Raw genomic sequence first — 14,226 nt, 5'->3', positions numbered from 1 at the left:
CTGGGTATTACAGGAGGTTTGTGAATGGGTATGACACTATTGTGGCACCCGTCACAGAACTTCCCTCTAAAAAGCAACCAAAGAAGGTTAACTGGACAGTTAGTTATCAAAAGGCTTTTGACACCCTGAAGGATGCTCTGTGCTCAACGCCCATTCTGAAGGCTCCAGATTACACCTAACAGTTCACTGTGTGGAAAGATGTCTCTGAACAGGGGATAGGACCGGTTCTATCCCAGACCTATGATGATGGTCAGGGCCAATCTATTGCTTTCATTAGCAGGAGGTTACTCCCCAAGGAGCAACGTTAGAGTGCCATTGAGAGGGAGGCCTTTGTTGCGGTCTACCCCCTGAAGAAACTGAGACCATACCCGTTAGGTTCTCACTTCATTGTTTAAACCGACCACAGGCCTCTGCAATGGCTGATGAAAAAGAAAGGGGAAAATCTTAAACTGTTGAGGTGGTCCATCTCGCTTCAGGGTATGGACTTACAGTGTCCGGCCAGGGAGTGACCACATCAATGCAGATGGCCTTTCTCTGTTTCTCCCCTTAGACAATGAAGACTCCCTTTGGAAAGGTTAGTCTCATTCTGTTGTGTTGGGGGGCAGGGGTGTAGGAAAGTGCCCCTTTTTACATCGTCACTCCCTACTTTTTGCCACTATTACTGGTGGGGGTTTCGATTGAGTGTACTGGATTCCTGCTAAACAGGCCCCCAGTGCCAGTGGCACACTCCTCCGCCCGTGTAGGTCCCTAGTAAGTGGTATTCCTGGTACTTAGGTCCTGAGTAGGAGAGAGGGACCATAAGGGCTGCTCACAGATTGTGCCACCCACAGGGACCCCCTAAAAATAAGAAGTACACAGGTGCCACTGCTTTCTACGAGCCCTAGTGAAAGCCAGGAAAAAACACAACATAGCACATCCTTGTGTGCCATGCCTCCATCACTGCAGCTATGTAAATGAAAGTCACATCTAAGGCAGGCCCAAGAGCCCTAAGGCAGGGTGCAGCACACTTACTGCATGCCCATATCTGTATGAGTGGATATGCCCTGTGATCCTCAGCCCTATTGCTGAGCATTGCAAATGCACTGGGAACCCATTTTAAGGTATGTGCTGGACACTTGTCAACACGAGTAAGCCAGACAGGTAATGGCTTCACCGAACCCGATGGTGTTTGGTATCAAACTCCTCATCTTGATTAGTCCGGGCTGATACCAGTCTTGGATTTATTCAGACATGCACCCAATGGGCACCTTAGAGGTGCCCACTGAACCCTACTAGTCTCTTGGTGTGCTGACTGACTCGTTTAGTCCTGTCTGCCACCACCAGAAACATTTCTGAGCCTTTGGAGGTGAGAGCCTGCACTCTGAGGCCAGAAACAATGCTTGCTTCGGTGAGGGGTGTTACCACCCACTCTAGCAGGATGGCTAGCAGATCTGCATACCAAGGTCAGGGTCTACAAAGACCCTGACGCCTTTGGTATGCACCCCCCTGGTTCCCCCGTCCTGGGTGCAGCCAATCCCTGCTCTGAGGCCCATTTGGCACCAGGACAGGTGGGAAAATGAGCTAGTCAGTAGCCCAGGGCTAACCACACCCCTAAGGTGGACTACCCGAAGCGGACAGTCGAAGAAGGATTCCACCATCTTGGTTTTGGTCAGAACCAGGCCTTCTGGGATATGCCCACTCCCCCACAGGAAGTGGTCAAAAAGGGGTGTAGACACCCCCCCAAGGGTAAGTAGCCCATTTGCACTCCCCTAAATTCAGTATTTAGGTCGCTCCCCAACACCAGAAGCCAGATTAGCCTGACAGCAAGAAGAGGAGGACAAAGAAGAGCCAAAAGAGTGAGAACTGCGGACACCTGGTACACTTCTGGCTCCAAAAGCCTGGGAGGTTCTCCAGCACTTCGCCAGGCCCCCAACATCTCCCTTGGAGTGGAGGAGCCACTTACCTGCTTCTTGCAGGCACGAACCGCAATGTCCAGTTCACTGGCTTGCTGATCCCCGGGTCTAGCATTGCAGCAGCCCTTCAGGAGGAGGTCCCTGTGCTCCAAGAAGTCAGTCCTGTATCCTCACTAAGTGTGAAGACCCAATGATTCACCGGAGCTGACAGCAACATTTGGAGTACTGGACCCCTTGCACCACCCAAGGCTTGCCGAAGTCCACCCCGGACTGCAACAGCAGATCCGAAGATCACGGTCATCCATTTGCCTTGTCTCTCCTACTGCAGATCCCCTAAAGAACTATGTGTGCCTTCACGTAGGAGCACCACTGCTAAGGGTCCACTGCACCTGAGCACCTTGGCCCTGGTCCATGACTTCCAACAGTGCCCACTCCCCCGATGACTGCCGACCAAGCCCCACTATTGGATCGTCCAGTTGCCTCTTCTCTTCTACTGCAGGTCCCCCCAAAGAACTGTGTGCGCCCTGACGCAGGAGCAGCACTGCTAAGGATCCACTGCACCTGAGCACCCCGGCCCGGGTCCATGACTTCCAACGGTGTCCCACTGCTCTCCGGACACCCAACGACTGAACCCCCATGTTGGGAGCTCCTGGACTTGTTCCCAAGTCCCTCCTTGTATTCTTTTTCCAGGTGGCCCTCTCGTTGCCAAGTGTTCGGTGTGCAGAAACCCAACACGACCAACATCACTGCACCCGGACGTTCTGGGGCAGGTAAACCTGAAATGCTAATCTTATCAATAACTTTGCACTCCTAGCACCCCAATACCTTCAGGGGATCCCCGAGAACTGAGTGTAAGAACTTCCATGTAGCCACACTACTTTGAAAACTCGTGCTGCGTAAAAACGCATTGATGCAAATTGTTCTAAGAACTGTTACATTATTTATTCTTCTGCAAATGTTCTGGTGTTTCTGAATAATACAACAAATAACTTTTTCTAAACAATTGGTCTCGAGTTACTTATTGAGTGTGTGCCTCATTTATTGAGTGCACGTTCAACAAAAGCTTTGCACTACCCTCTGATAAGCCTAACTGCTCGCCCACACTACCACAAAGAGCTTTTGGGATTGTCATTTTTACCACTGTAAGCCAGCAAGGGTCGCCCTGGACTACTGGGTCACTGCATATTTTGCCAGCTTCCTACTCCCACCCTCCTCCCTGGAAGCCTTTGGTTGTTACAGATGCCTTTCTCTATGTCTTGTTCTGTCTGCGTGGTCATCTACTGCGTTTTCTATGGTCCATTTTCATCCTCACCCGCCGAGGAGAAAGAAAGAGTGGATGGGGCTAAATCAGGCTCGGAATTGTAAACTAGAAAATGGTGGATGTTCAGGACAAATATAAAGTTGTGAGTGAGAGAATGGTTACATTGGGTGGTACTTTTAGGGTGAAGACTAGGTTACTATGCAAAGTTGAGAAACCAAAAGTTGTGGTTGATGTTAGAGATGATGTGGTTTTGTGTGACTGGATGGCTTGGAGCAAACCTAGGTTGGATGTGCTACCTACTGTCAAAGTAAGACAGTATGCAACTGTGTAGGAACTAGCCACGTGGAGCATTCAATTCTAACTGAGTTGTACCATTCCACAAGGCCTTCTATCAAGCCTGAATTTCTGAAAGATTTTGTCACTGTAATCTGTTATCATTATCATGTGGTGTATTACCAGCTTTCTTCTTTGGCGTTTACAACCTACTTGTACATAGGTCACTCTAACTCTGGTTTGTATAAGGTGGAAAGGGGCAGATGTGTTGGGTGTTTTGTAGTACCAATACTGGGGAGTCTATGCTCCATATATATGTCACACTCCCTGGTATTTCTATTTGTGTAAGTTGATGTTCAGTAGGAGACGCCTACACATGCATGTTGGCACGTTGGAAATACACCTGTTAATTCAATACCTTTGAGCAGCAAGACATTTCTTTTCACCTTGTTAGATGTGGTGACATTTTCTGTTGTAATTTCAATGCAGCAGCTTGGGTATTGGTACATCAGTGTGCTAGATTCTCAGCAGCTGGGGGCACCTGTTGGACAGAATCTGCTCAGATGTTTTCAATGAGCTCCTACTTGTTCTTAGAGTTTTGTAGTGTTTAAATTGGTGACATTTAAAACAAATGTGCCAGTTTCTTATTTTGGCAAACATTGGTTGTGACATGTTTCCTCTGATGCCATGTTTTTTTCTTGTGTCAATATGTTATCTTTGAAAAACTATTGGGACTGAAGTGGAAACTGAAATCAAACAATTGGACACATCTTACTGTACAGCAGAATTGTTTTCTTAAATTTGTGTTCACAAAGTAACTTAAAACAAAGCTAAGACAGTATTCAGAGCAAATGCCAGCCCTCACATTTTACTGGAGCATTCTCATGATTGTTTCAAGAGTTCTCTGAAGCCGGTAGAGTAACAAAACGAGGAGTCCACTTCATAAGGTCTTAAAACCTTAGTCCAATTCATGTGTTTTATTTTTTAGACTTACATTTATATCAGTCACTCAACATATATGTCTGTACTGGATGATAGCACGAGCTCTGTGCATGGCTCACTCCTCTGGCTCACAGACACCCCTGATAGAGGATAACTTGTGCTCTGTGCATCGCTCACTCCTCTGGCTCATAGACCTCTGTAGTAGAGCGTAACGCGTGCTCTGTTCTGTGGTCACTCCTCCTCTGGCTCACGGACGCCTCTGATAGAGGATAACTTGTGCTCTGTGCATCGCTCACTCCTGTGGCTCAGAGACCTCTGTAGTAGAGTACAACACGTGCTCTGTGGTCACTCCTCCTCTGGCTCACGGACGCCTCTGATAGAGGATAACTTGTGCTCTGTGCATCGCTCACTCCTCGGGCTCATAGACCTCTGTAGTAGAGCATAACGCGTGCTCTGGTCTGTGGTCACTCCTCCTCTGGCTCACGGACGCCTCTGATAGAGGATAACTTGTGCTCTGTGCATCACTCACTCCTCGGGCTCATAGACCTCTGTAGTAGAGCATAACGCGTGCTCTGTTCTGTGGTCACTCCTCCTCTGGCTCACGGACGCCTCTGATAGAGGATAACTTGTGCTCTGTGCATGGCTCACTCCTCTGGCTCACAGACACCTCTGATAGAGGATAACTTGTGCTCTGTGCATCGCTCACTCCTCTGGCTCATAGACCTCTGTAGTAGAGCGTAACGCGTGCTCTGTTCTGTGGTCACTCCTCCTCTGGCTCACAGACACCTCTGATAGAGGATAACTTGTGCTCTGTGCATCGCTCACTCCTCTGGCTCATAGACCTCTGTAGTAGAGCGTAACGCGTGCTCTGTTCTGTGGTCACTCCTCCTCTGGCTCATAGACCTCTATAGTAGAGCATAACGCGTGCTCTGTTCTGTGGTCACTCCTCCTCTGGCTCACGGACGCCTCTGATAGAGGATAACTTGTGCTCTGTGCATCGCTCACTCCTGTGGCTCAGAGACCTCTGTAGTAGAGTACAACACGTGCTCTGTGGTCACTCCTCCTCTGGCCCACGGATCCCTCTGATAGACCAATGATGATGGTCAGGGCCAATCTATTGCTTTCATTAGCAGGAGGTTACTCCCCAAGGAGCAACGTTAGAGTGCCATTGAGAGGAAGGCCTTTGTTGCGGTCTGCCCCCTGAAGAAACTGAGACCATACCCGTTAGGTTCTCACTTCATTGTTCAAACCGACCACAGGCCTCTGCAATGGCTGATGAAAAAGAAAGGGGAAAATCTTAAACTGTTGAGGTGGTCCATCTCGCTTCAAGGTATGGACTTACAGTGGAACACTGGCCAGGGAGTGACCACATCAATGCAGATGGCCTTTCTCTGTTTCTCCCCTTAGACAATGAAGACTCCCTTTGGAAAGGTTAGTCTCATTCTGTTGTGTTGGGGGGCAGGGGTGTAGGAAAGTGCCCCTTTTTACATCGTCACTCCCTACTTTTTGCCACTATTACTGGGGGGGGGTTTCGATTGAGTGTACTGGATTCCTGCTAAACAGGCCCCCAGTGCCAGTGGCACACTCCTCTGCCCGTGTAGGTCCCTAGTAAGTGGTATTGCTGGTACTTAGGTCCTGAGTAGGGGAGAGGGTCCCTAAGGGCTGCTCACAGATTGTGCAACCCACAGGGAAACCCCTAAAAATAAGAAGTACACAGGTGCCACTGCTTTCTACGAGCCCTAGTGAAAGCCAGGAAAAAACACAACATAGCACATCCTTATGTGCCATGCCTCCATCACTGCAGCTAAGTATACGTAAGTCACCTCTAAGGCAGGCCCAAGAGCCCTAAGGCAGGGTGCAGTACACCTACTGCGTACCCATATCTGTATGAGTGGATATGCCCTGTGATCCTCAGCCCTATTGCTGAGCATTGCAAATGCACTGGGAACCCATTTTAAGGTATGTGCTGGACACTTGTCAACACGAGTAAGCCAGACACGTAATGGCTTCACCGAACCCAATGGTGTTTGGTATCAAACTCCTCATCTTGATTAGTCCGGGATGATACCAGCCTTGGATTTATTCAGACATGCACCCAATGGGCGCCTTAGAGGTGCCCACTGAACCCTACTAGTCTCTTGGTGTGCTGACTGACTCGTTTAGTCCTGTCTGCCACCACCAGAAACATTTCTGAGCCTTTGGAGGTGAGAGCCTGCACTCTGAGGCCAGAAACAATGCTTGCTTTGGTGAGGGGTGTTACCACCCACTCTAGCAGGATGGCTAGCAGATCTGCATACCAAGGTCAGGGTCTACAAAGACCCTGATGCCTTTGGTATGCAAACCCCCCCCTCCCCCCCCGGTTCCCCCGGTCCTGGGTGCAGCCAATCCCTGCTCTGAGGCCCATTTGGCACCAGGGAAGGTGGGAAAATGAGCTAGTCAGTAGGCCAGGGCTAACCACACCCCTAAGGTGGACTACCCGAAGCAGACAGTCGAAGAAGGATTCCACCATCTTGGTTTTGGTCAGAACCAGGCCTTCTGGGATATGCCCACTCCCCCACAGGAAGTGGTCAAAAAGGGGTGTAGACACCCCCCAAGGGTAAGTAGCCCATTTGCACTCCCCTAAATTCAGTATTTAGGTCGCTCCCCAACACCAGAAGCCAGATTAGCCTGACAGCAAGAAGAGGAGGACAAAGAAGAGCCAAAAGAGTGAGAACTGCGGACACCTGGTACACTTCTGGCTCCAAAAGCCTGGGAGGTTCTCCAGCACTTCGCCAGGCCCCCAACATCTCCCTTGGAGTGGAGGAGCCTCTTACCTGCTTCTTGCAGGCACGAACCGCAATGTCCAGTTCACTGGCTTGCTGATCCCCGGGTCTAGCATTGCAGCAGCCCTTCAGGAGGAGGTCCCTGTGCTCCAAGAAGTCAGTCCTGTATCCTCACTAAGTGTGAAGACCCAATGATTCACCGGAGCTGAGCTGCAGCAACATTTGGAGTACTGGACCCCTTGCACCACCCAAGGCTTGCCGAAGTCCACCCTGGACTGCAACAGCAGATCCGAAGATCACGGTCATCCATTTGCCTTGTCTCTCTTACTGCAGATCCCCTAAAGAACTATGTGTGCCTTCACATAGGAGCACCACTGCTAAGGGTCCACTGCACCTGAGCACCTCGGCCCTGGTCCATGACTTCCAACAGTGCCCACTCCCCCGATGACTGCCGACCAAGCCCCACTATTGGATCGTCCAGTTGCCTTGTCTCTTCTACTGCAGGTCCCCCAAAGAACTCTGTGCGCCTTGACGCAGTAGCAGCACTGCTAAGGATCCACTGCACCTGAGCACCCTGGCCCGGGTCCATGACTTCCAACGGTGTACCACTGCTCTCTGGACACCCAATGACTGAACCCCCCTGTTGGGAACTCCCGGACTTGTCCCCAAGTCCCTCCTTGTATTCTTTTTCCAGGTGCGCCTCTTGCCAAGTGTTCGGTGTGCAGAAACCCAACACGACCAACATCACTGCACCCGGACGTTCTGGGGCAGGTAAACCTGAAATGCTAATCTTATCAATAACTTTGCACCCCAATACCTTCAGGGGATCCCCGAGAACTGAGTGTAAGAACATCCATGTAGCCACACTACTTTGAAAACTCGTGCTGCGTAAAAACGCATTGATGCAAATTGTTCTAAGAACTGTTACATTATTTATTCTTCTGCAAATGTTCTGGTGTTTCTGAATAATACAACAAATAACTTTTTCTAAACAATTGGTCTCGAGTTACTTCTTGAGTGTGTGCCTCATTTATTGAGTGCACATTCAACAAAAGCTTTGCACTACCCTCTGATAAGCCTAACTGCTCGCCCACACTACCACAAAGAAAGCTTTTGGGATTGTCATTTTTACCCCTGTAAGCCAGCAAGGGTCGCCCTGGACTACTGGGTCACTGCATAGATCGCCAGCTTCCTACTCCCACCCTCCTCCCTGGAAGCCTTTGGTTGTTACAGATGCCGTTCTCTATGTCTTGTTCTGTCTGCGTGGTCATCTACTTCTGTGTTTTCTATGCTCCATTTTCATCCTCACCCGCCGAGAAGAAAGAGTGGATGGGGCTAAATCAGGCTCGAAATTGTAAACTAGAAAATGGTGGATGTTCAGGACAAATATAAAGTTGTGAGTGAGAGAATGGTTATGTTGGGTGGTACTTTTAGGGTGAAGACTAGGTTACTATGCAAAGTTGTGAAACCAAAAGTTGTGGTTGATGTTAGAGATGATGTGGTTTTGTGCGACTGGATGGCGTGGAGCAAACCTAAGTTGGATGTGCTACCTACTGTCAAAGTAAGACAGTATGCAACTGGGTAGGAACTAGCCACGTGGAATATTCAATTCTAACTGAGATGTATCATTCCACAAGGCCTTCTATCAAGCCTGAACTTCAGAAAGATTTTGTCACTGTAATCTGTTATCATTATCATGTGGTGTATTACCAGCTTTCTTCTTTGGCGTTTACAACCTACTTGTACATAGGTCACTCTAACTCTGGTTTGTATAAGGTGGAAAGGGGCAGATGTGTTGGGTGTTTTGTAGTACCAATACTGGGGAGTCTATGCTCCATATATATGTCACACTCCCTGGTATTTCTATTTGTGTAAGTTGATGTTCAGTAGGAGACGCCTACACATGCATGTTGGCACGTTGGAAATAAACCTGTTAATTCAATACCTTTGAGCAGCAAGACATTTCTTTTCACCTTGTTAGATGTGGTGACATTTTCTGTTGTAATCTCAATGCAGCAGCTTGGGTATTGGTACATCAGTGTGCTAGATTCTCAGCAGCTGGGGGCACCTGTTGGACAGAATCTGCTCAGATGTTTTCAATGAGCTCCTACTTGTTCTTAGAGTTTTGTAGTGTTTAAATTGGTGACATTTAAAACAAATGTGCCAGTTTCTTATTTTGGCAAACATTGGTTGTGACATGTTTCCTCTGATGCCATGTTTTTTCTTGTGTCAATATGTTATCTTTGAAAAGCTATTGGGACTTAAGTGGAAACTGAAATCAAACAATTGGACACATCTTACTGTACAGCAGAATTGTTTTCTTAAATTTGTGTTCACAAAGTAACTTAAAACAAAGCTAAGACAGTATTCAGAGCAAATGCCAGCCCTCACATTTTACTGGAGCATTCTCATGATTGTTTCAAGAGTTCTCTGAAGCCGGTAGAGTAACAAAACGAGGAGTCCACTTCATAAGGTCTTAAAACCTTAGTCCAATTCATGTGTTTTATTTTTTAGACTTACATTTATATCAGTCACTCAACATATATGTCTGTACTGGATGATAGCACGTGCTCTGTGCATGGCTCACTCCTCTGGCTCACAGACACCTCTGATAGAGGATAACTTGTACTCTGTGCATCGCTCACTCCTCTGGCTCATAGACCTCTGTAGTAGAGCGTAACGCGTGCTCTGTTCTGTGGTCACTCCTCCTCTGGCTCATGGACGCCTCTGATAGAGGATAACTTGTGCTCTGTGTATCGCTCACTCCTGTGGCTCAGAGACCTCTGTAGTAGAGCATAACGCGTGCTCTGTTCTGTGGTCACTCCTCCTCTGGCTCACAGACGCCTCTGATAGAGGATAACTTGTGCTCTGTGCATCGCTCTCTCCTCTGGCTCATAGACCTCTGTAGTAGAGCATAACACGTGCTCTGTGGTCACTCCTCCTCTGGCTCACGGACGCCTCTGATAGAGGATAACTTGTGCTCTGTGCATCGCTCACTCCTCTGGCTCAGAGACCTCTGTAGTAGAGCTTAACGTGTGCTCTGTGGTCACTCCTCCTCTGGCTCACGGACGCCTCCGATAGAAGATCAAATCAAATCAAATCATTAACATTTATAAAGCGCGCTACTCACCCGTGCGGGTCTCAAGGCGCTAGGGGAAAAAAGGGGGGGGTTATCGCTGCTCGAACAGCCAGGTCTTTAGGAGTCTCCGGAAAGCGGAGTGGTCCTGGGTGGTCCTGAGGCTGGTGGGGAGGGAGTTCCAGGTCTTGGCCGCCAGGAAGGAGAAAGATCTCCCACCCGCCGTGGAGCGGCGGATGCGAGGGACAGCAGCGAGTGCGAAGCCAGAGGAGCGGAGGAGGCGGTGGGGACGTAGAAGCTGAGGCGTCTGTTGAGGTATTCCGGTCCCTTGTCGTGGAGGGCTTTGTGTGCGTGGGTGAGAAGTCGGAAGGTGATCCTTTTGCTGACTGGGAGCCAGTGCAGGTGTCTCAGGTGTGCGGAGATGTGGCTGCTGCGGGGTATGTCGAGGATGAGGCGGGCCGAGGCGTTTAGAATGCGTTGCAGGCGATTTTGGAGTTTGGCTGTGGTCCCGGCGTAGAGGGTGTTGCCGTAGTCCAGGCGGCTCGTGACGAGGGCGTGGGTCATGGTTTTTCTGGTGTCGGCGGGGATCCAGCGGAAGATCTTGCGGAGGGTGAGGAAGCAGGCGGAGGACACGGCGTTGACTTGCTTGGTCATGGTGAGAAGAGGGTCCAAGATGAAGCAGAGGTTGCGGGCGTGGTCTGTGGGGGTCGGTGCGGTGCCGAGGGCTGTGGGCCACCAGGAGTCGTCCCAGGCGGACGGGGTGTTGCAGAGGATGAGGACTTCCGTTTTTTCAGAGTTCAGCTTTAGGCGGCTGAGCCTCATCCAATCTGCGACATCCTTCATACCCTCTTGTAGGTTGGTCTTGGCGCTGGCGGGTCCTTGGTGAGGGAGAGTATAAGTTGCTTGTCGTCGGCGTAGGAGGTGATGATGATGTTGTGCTTGCGTACGATGTTGGCAAGGGGGCTCATGTAGACATTGAAGAGTGTCGGGCTGAGTGATGAGCCTTGGGGTACGCCGCAGATGATCTCGGTGGGTTCTGAGCGAAACGGAGGGAGGTAAACTCTTTGGGAACGGTTTGAGAGGAAGGAGGCGATCCAGTCCAGGGCCTGGCCTTGGATTCCGGTGGAGCGGAGGCGGGTGATTAGGGTGCGGTGACAGACGGTGTCAAAGGCAGCCGAGAGGTCGAGCAGAATGAGGGCGACTGTTTCACCGTTGTCCATCAGGGTTCTGATGTCGTCAGTGACTGAGATGAGGGCGGTTTCAGTGCTGTGGTTGGTTCGGAATCCGGTTTGTGAGGGGTCGAGCAGGTTGTTGTCTTCCAGGAAGGTGGTCAGCTGTTTGTTGACGGTCTTCTCTATTACTTTGGCTGGGAAAGGCAGAAGAGAGATGGGGCGGAAGTTTTTCAGGTCGCTCGGGTCAGCCGTAGGTTTCTTTAGTAGGGCGTTGACTTCGGCATGTTTCCAGCATTCGGGGAAGGTAGCAGAAGAAAAAGAAGAGTTGATGACGGTCTGGAGGTGCGGGGCGATGATGTCGTCGGCTTTGTTAAAGATGAAGTGCGGGCAGGGGTCCGAAGGGGCGCCGGAGTGGATAGAGTTCATGATGGATTTGGTTTCTTCCGTGTTGATGTGGGACCAGTTGTTGAGGGTGATGGCCGTGGATGCCGGTTCGGTGGTGTTTGGTTGGGTCTGGTATCCGAAGCTGTCGTGGAGGTTGCTAATCTTGCGATGGAAGAAAGTGGCGAGGGATTCGCACAGATCCTGTGAGGGTGTGACGGCGTTGGCGTTGGCGCTGGGGTTGGAGAACTCCTTGACGATGCTGAAGAGTTCTCTGCTGTTGTGTCTGTTTTTGTCCAGTCTGTCTGTGAAAAAAGTTCCTTTTGGCGGCGCGGATCAGGTGGTGGTGTTGGCGGGTAGCGTTCTTGAGGGCGGTCATGTTGTCAGCGGTGCGGCCCTTGCGCCAGGGTTTCTCAAGGGCGCAACAAGTTTTCTTTGATTCTTTGAGGGTGTCAGAGAACCAGAGAGGTTTTTTGGTGTTGGTCTGTCGATGCGTGCGTTTGAGGGGAGCAAGGATGTCCAGTTTGTGAGGTTGAGGGCTGCGTCGTTGGGGTCGGTGGTGAGGGTGGGTTGGTTGGCGGCGAGTGCGGAGAAGAGTTGCTCTTCGGGGATCTTGTTCCACTGTCGACGAGGGATGGGTTGGGTGCGGAGGTGGCGGGTCTCGCGTCGGAATGTGAAGTGGACGCAGCTGTGGTCGGTCCAGTGTAGGGCGGAGGCGTGGCTGAAGAAGACGTGTTTGCTGGCGGAGAAGATGGGGTCAAGCGTGTGTCCGGCGATGTGGGTGGCGGTGTTCACCAGTTGTTTGAGGCCGAGGTTGTCGAGCAGGGTGGTGGTGTTGGGGTCGTTGTTTTGTTCCAGATGGAAGTTGAGGTCACCTAGGAGGATGTAGTCCGGCGAGGCGAGGGCGTGCGGGGAGATGAAGTCGGCGATGGCGTCGCTGAAAGGGGCGCGTGGCCCGGGAGGACGGTAGATGAGGGATCCTCTGAGGGTGGTCCTCGGATCGGTGCGAATCTGAAAATGCAGGTGTTCAGCGGCGAAAGGGGTGTCTTCGGTGGAGGTGGTGACGCTGATGTCGTCTTTGAAGACGATGGCGATACCTCCTCCTACCTGGTTGGTGCGGTCTTTTCTGGAGATCTTGTAGCCTTCGGGGATGGCAGTGGCGATGTCAGGGGCCGAGGAGGCGTTCATCCAGGTCTCCGTGATGAAGGCGACGTCCGGTGCTATGGAGTCCAGGAGGTCCCAGAGTTCAACGGCGTGTTTGTGGACGGAGCGAGCATTGACTAGGATGCACTTGAGGTGGTTGATGGCGCGTGGGCTGGTGGTCATAGTTGTTGCGTGGTGGAAGGTGCGTTTGCAGGAGTTGCAGGCGAAGGGTCCATGGGTGCGTTTGGGGTGAGCTTGGAAGCAAGTGTTGGAGCGTCCTGGGTTGAGGGCGTGGAGGGTGGTGGGGTCGTAGCGGGTCAGCGGGGCTTCGGAGAGCTGGGGACCAGGGGTCGTGGCGCTGGGCGCGGGACAGGCGCGGGACAGGCGCGGGACAGGCGCGGGACAGGCGCAGACGGGCTTGCCTCTGGCGCGCCTCCGGCGCAGTCACGCAGCGGCCGCCATATGAGGTAGGAGGGGGGGGAGGGGTCAGGTGGGGCGAATGGGAGCTGGGGGCGGGGGCGTGCAGGAGGTCGCGGCGGGAAAGCGCGAGGGAGGGGGGGGACAGGTAGAGTGAGAAGAGCTGGGGGAGGGGGGGTTTAAGGGTGGAGGGGGGTGAGTGTTAGGAGGTTTAGGAGATAGGGGAGGGGGGGTTGTAGAGGTGGGTGAGGGTGAGAGGTAGAGTGAGAGGATAGGAAGATAGGTAATAGAGGGGGTGAGGGAGGGGGGAGAGATAGAGAAATAGATAGAGAAAATAGATAGGGGAATCGATAGATAGGGAAATAGATAGAGAGATAGGAAGATAGGAGGAGGTGGAGAGTGAGGGAGTTAGATAGTGGGATAGAGAGATAGGTAGATAGGAGGAGTGGGGGAGGTAGATAGTGAACGGGTTAGATAGGGGAGACAGAGAGGGGGATGCGAGTGGGGGAGGGGGATGAGGCAGGAGCAGGAGGGCAGGCGCGGGGAGAAGAGGACGGAGGAGGCAGAAGAGCCGAAGTCAGAAGACAAGAAGAACAGAAGACAAGTAGACAAGAAGAACAGAAGACAAGAAGAACAGAAGAACAGAAGACCGGAAGGAGAGAAGAAAGGAAGATCAGAAGACCGGAAGGAGAGAAGAAAGGAAGACCGGAAGAACACAGAAGAAGATACAGAAGAAGATACAGAAGAAGATACAGAAAACGAAGAACAGAGGGCAGAAGACCACAGAAGAAGATGAGGAAGAAGAGAAGTAGAGTGAAGACGGGGGAAAGAAGAGTACAGAAGAAGATTACAGACGAGGAGCGAGGAGGAAGAACAGAAGAACAGAGAAGAAGAAAAGAAGCAGGAG

The sequence above is a fragment of the Pleurodeles waltl genome, chromosome 6, assembly GCF_031143425.1.
Source record: "Pleurodeles waltl isolate 20211129_DDA chromosome 6, aPleWal1.hap1.20221129, whole genome shotgun sequence".
NCBI lineage: Eukaryota > Metazoa > Chordata > Amphibia > Caudata > Salamandridae > Pleurodeles > Pleurodeles waltl.
This window is presented reverse-complemented; position numbering follows the sequence as displayed.